This window comes from Zootoca vivipara, chromosome 4, assembly GCF_965207765.1.
Source record: "Zootoca vivipara chromosome 4, rZooViv2.hap1.1, whole genome shotgun sequence".
Taxonomy (NCBI): Eukaryota; Metazoa; Chordata; class Lepidosauria; order Squamata; family Lacertidae; genus Zootoca; species Zootoca vivipara.
In genome coordinates, this window is record NC_142587.1 from 33,906,463 (window position 1) to 33,912,071 (window position 5,609).

The window sequence follows — 5,609 nt, forward strand, 5'->3', positions numbered from 1 at the left end:
AAGTGGAGTTAAATCTAAGAATAAATGTGCCTAGTCTAGCAGAGCAGACTTCCCAGAAGATGTTACATCAGGAGGACACAAGGGACTCCAGAGCAGTCTCACTAAAATCAATACGACTGCAAAGCAAGTAATTTGAGGGGAATGACAACATTCTTCATGCTTTTCTTTTGTAGGTATTAGTTGTGCACCTAATAGAATTTTGATCACATTACAGAGAACATTAGAGGGAAATGAAAGAAGAGCTTAATGCAGTCTTTTTGGGTGGCCACTGCTATGGCAACAATCCCATTATGGATGAACAAAAACTGGTGCATTAGCCATAGAAGCAAAAAAGGAAATTGGTGCCTGTTTCAGAAAAGTTCTCGTGGTACAAAAACAGCCCCCAAAAAGAGCTATTATTTCATTTATTGAATTTTCACATAAAAGCTAGTAAATTCAACATTCATTTAACAAAAATAAATATACCATTTGTCAAGCATTTATAAATACAAACCAATTGTTGTTGCTGGACCCCTCTCTCTCATTGGCATGTTCACCTATGGTAGTCAGACTGGAACTATCACATATTCCATCCGCTGTATTTTACCTTGTGCTGGAGTGCTGATCTCTGCCATGAAGTATGCTTAAAGCCGCGAATTTTGACACACAATAACCAATTTTTAGACATTTCCAGTAGATGTGACGTCTTATGCCACATGTGTACTGATTCTTAGCTTTCTAGATCATTTAAAAGTGTTTTTAATTAAATTATATATTATAAACCAAAACAGAACAGAGGAATCTAACATACAAATTCTCATGGTTGGTTCGCAGTCAGATGAGACTAACATAAGGGGCCCAGTAACAAAAAGTATTATTGTGATGCCCAGATTTCATGCACTGGTAGAGTTAAAGAGTTATGCACAGCTTTTGTAGTGGTGTAAGTAATAAAGTCCCATCATATGGCATTAAGATGTTCCAGGTTTGCCAATCCATCTGAGACTTCCCAAGTATGCATTATTATTTTCTGAAAACGCCAAACATTTTTGTACCACAATGATAGCTGTAAACTTTGCAGTGTCTTCCACTTTTGCACAAGAGAAATGCTAGCTGCTGCCAACAGCCAGCTCAAAGTTCCTTTAAATGTATAGTCATTTGCTTCCTTGTCCCATAGATTTACAAATGATAGCTGTGAATTCATCTAAATTGTAATCTTGAGAATCTAAAAAAAATTGTGCTGTGCTTTGGACCAAAATATGTGCACAGTCCCATCATAAATGAAAGTACAGTGTGTTCCCCTAGCCTCAGAAGCTTTGTAGTTCATGTTATAAAAGACCTTAATCTTTTCCCCCCCAGTATCCAATAGTTTTTATTAATGACAGTCTGGATTAAGGGTCACAGCATAACATACATGTTTAAAAGCATGAAGGGATGGTGATTCACTCAGGGGCCATCACGGACGCTAACACCCATCTGCAGAGGCTTTAAGGTTCACAGTCTCCTCTACACTTTTTCATAGCTCCACTTGGCGAGTCTCCAAAAGATGGGAGTCTTCATGAAATGGCCAGATTTCATGTAGGCAGAAATTTTCTCCAAAGCCTCAAAGCGGTCAAGGAAATCCTTCAGATTTGGGAACTGATTGAAGTTCTTTGGCTCAAACATCCAGTGTTGATCCAATATGTCATATGCAAGAAAGTCTACATAGGTGATCTTCTTTCCTGCAAACCACTTCCTGTCCCCAAAAAACTGGGAGAGCAGCTTCAGTTTTCCAGGTATCTGCTCCAGATACTCAGGATTCAGTTTTTCAAAATCTGGGCTGTAGCAAACATTCGCAAAGGCCATTCTCAGATCCATAATGTGGTTTTCAAGCATATCTATTCTGATCATTTCTTCTTTTACTCTCACCACTCATCTTGTGTTTGCGAGCAATGTATCTCATGATGACGTTGCTTTGTGTGATCTTTGTCTCACCATCAATTAGATAAGGGAGATTTGGGAAGTCCAAGCCCAGCGTCTCCTTCGCATTAGTCCACTGACTTGCGTCAAAATCAGGAGCATCTCCAGGTGCATATTGTTTGTCCTCAAATGCGGTCCCTGTGTATTCTAGAAGAAGCCGGATTGCATGGGCAATCCCCAGTAGCCCAGCGTCACCCCCATCTTCCTCCGGTGTCCCTGGCTGCTGTTGCTCAGCTCAGGCAGAAGCAGGGCCATGGAATACTGTTCTTGACTCCTGGCTTTGAGCATGAGGTGTACGTTTGTCTTGTTTCAGATTTCTCTAGCAACCATCTTGGTCAATCCAAAGATCTTTATCAAGAATACTGACATTGAAAGTCCCTGTTCCTGATTGAGCTTGAAGAGAGCTGTGGGTGTCCTGGCCACCGATGGATCAACACAGATTACCAGACTAGAAGTCTCAAGAGAAGACACCACTACACATCTAAGGGGAGGACAAAGTAGTTTAAAAGGCTCTCAGAAAGATTGCTTTTGCAGCTAGAACCTGAATGGGTCCAAAAATGTTTGAGCTGTATATTAATGGCCTTGCTTGCACTTCATTGTAAACCATTGTAATGGTCCTCCTTGCTAGCACCCAGGGAAAAGGAACCCATTATGCCCAATGTGGGTTTCATGATTTGTTTCGTTCCAAACAAATGATGACCTGTAGCCAATGTTTGTTCTTGGCTAACAGGCTGCGGTTTGTTTTACTCAAACAAATCTGCTTTCTGGTTATATCACTAAGCCAGGGATTGTGGATTGTTTCTCCTATGCACTAGCCGGGAGGGGGAAAGCGGCAGAGATCAGCAAAGTTCCTGGCAAGCCATTTGCTATAGTGACTGCAAAGTCAATGCTTCCTTGCTTAAGAATCTCCATGCAAAGAGCTCTTCTCAATCTTGAGGTTCCAGCATCCAGTCTCTTGATTCCCATTCATCCATCCATCCACCCACCCATCTTCCCGTTTATCTATTAATTTCTAAAGTACATCTTTTAAATTTCGAACCCGAAGTTAGTTACTTGCTGATTTCTCAGAATCTGGGCTGAAACATGACTGAACTAATGCCACGTTCTGCCTCATACTCAGCAGGGGATCTACAGAGCAAAACAAAACCCAGTTAGAGACATTTCTGCACTTAGGGAGTCTATTTTGACTACACTGGCATATACCTTAATAGGTTTCACTGGAACTAAGTACCATTTCAGCATACATAGGAAAGATGACTAGACATATGCCGGATATCACTCAATTAATCGTGACATGAACTTCATGTAACTAAAAAGTGATGAGACAAAACACCTTTTGTCTCATCTCAAAGCAACGTCAACAAATACAGCAGATGTGAATGCCTGCCTCAAACTTAAACATCAGACAAGAACGTAACCCTGCCTAAGACTTCAAGCTTCAGGCTTTTCCTTCAGCAGCTGTATTGTTCATTCCGCATTATATTAAGCTTGTCGTATTTAGGGCTGGCTCTTTCTGATGTGATCTTATTCCTTGGGGCAGTCTATGTCAACATACAAATAGGAAGGCAAAGCCCAGGGTTTCTGAGATATGATGTGGGTGATCTTTCTCTTCATGTTTTGACATATCCATGTGGAAATCCTGAAAGGGGCCAGGTGTGCATTGCCTTTACTTTTATCTGCTACAAATGTGTGTGTGTGTGTGTATGCATGCGTGCATGCGCCATGGTGCTGCAGAAGCCTAAATTCTGCACTGCCATACCCACTCACCTGTCCCCACAGCAGATGGGGAGTTAGAGCATCACCGTGGCATCAACTCATGTAATGTTCTCTTTATTACCAAACTGTTAACACTGGAAAGAAATGTAGAGCCACGGGAAGTGGGGATCTGAATGTGTTTCAAGATAGCGGCCTCATATTATTCCTATTCACTGCAAAGCTTAAAGAATAATAATCAAACCCATTTATTGCTAGTGGAAATTGCCCATTGTAGCTTCATCCTACAGATAATGGTGTAATTTGAGCTCTGAAAATTCTGAATTTACCTGATCCTTCCTTCTTGGATTAATGTTCTGTCTGGATTAGTTATCCACTGGTGTTTGCTCTGATGCAGATCTAATGCTGAAAAACAGCATATCCAAGTACAATTTAAAACAATACTTTCTGATTTAAAATAAAACACATCTTTAGAAAAGAATTTAAATGTGAATTTCTATGCAGTTTTTTAAAAAACAAAAACCCAATGCAGAAACAGGATGCAACGGGCTGGTTTGTGGACCCATACAAAATGGCCTAGCCTTGTTATAGATTGATTCAACCATGCCTGTGGCACTCTTTATAGAGTTTATCAGCAACCGTAGAATGATCTCAGCCATGCAAAGCTTATTGTCGAAACAGAAATGGAGAAAGATGCAGTTTAGTATGAGAATTGCGAGCAACACACATCTATAGCATCTTGATATTATTATAACATTCCATCACTCTTATTCTTTTCATATTTCTGTTTGCCTGTCGACTCAACTGTCTCCCTCTGGAAAAAAAAACAGCTGGGGGTCTGACATATATTTGGAATGTATTTTGTTTTAAAGAAAAGTGAACCAACTTTAACACTCATGCGTTCAGTAGCCCTGTTAGAAGTACCTCTCCTGGGAGAACTAGGGTTACACGCACGTTCAGCCCACAGTGCTATCTGATTATTCCCAGCTGCTAGATTTGTGTCAGACGATTTCTAAACACTGGGTAGTCCACTTGGCCTTACAGTAGGCTTTAAGTATTCAGATTCCTATATGACAGAAATTAAACAGATCTGGTCTCAAGACTATTGTTAATAACACTTAGCCAATAAATTTGATATCGAGCTATGTAATTCTTTTCAAAGACAATGCCATTGAACTCTTTACCTTTCCGATGCAGATGACATAGTGATACCAGATTAAAAGCAATTTTACATTAAAAATACTCTCATTGCTTTTATTGTTCAGCCCACCGTGAACCTATATTAAGTACAACAACTATTTTGAAGAGAAAAGTTAGTCCAAATATTCTTTTTTTCTAACATAGATAGATCATTTTGTTTTTTAATTAATTTATTTATTTATTGCACAAAGATAAAACAAAGAATAGTACATACACATACATTCTTACCATACATCATACAAAGAATATACAAAAATCAATTACCTACACTAACATACCTTACCTACGCACATTACACTACTTATACTGCTAATATTTATTATATTCGAATTTCTTATCAAAATTTAAAAGTCCAATAGGAATTCCTTTGCAAGGAAAGTTCGATAAGGAAAGAAAAGAGCGATAAACGGGAGCTAAGGCCTGACCAATGGAATGTACCTTTCAGTTTAGAAAAAGAAAGTATTGAAAGTATCAGAAAGAAGAAATACAAAAAAAAAGAAAAAAAAGAAAAAAAGAATAAAGTCGTAAAAAGAAAAGATAAAAAACAGAACGAAGAAAAGAAAAGAAAGGCGATTCAGACTGATTCAACAGTCGTCTTTCAACTTAATTCACTTCGTCCTCTGTCACTTCCACCGCGCTATACACAGGGGTTTACCCTTCAATGTTTCTTATATTATCCTCTATTTACCAATCGTAATCTCATTAACATTCGTACTTGATCCCAATCGCATAACCTAAATCATTATCAGATAGATAGATCA

At 38.9% G+C, this 5,609-nt stretch overlaps 1 pseudogene; it reads right to left on the reverse strand.

Annotated features, from left to right (window-relative positions):
• Positions 1-1,332: 1,332 nt before the first annotated feature.
• Positions 1,333-2,151, reverse strand: LOC118085163 (glutathione S-transferase 2 pseudogene; annotated as a pseudogene).
• Between the last annotated feature and the right edge of the window lie 3,458 nt (positions 2,152-5,609).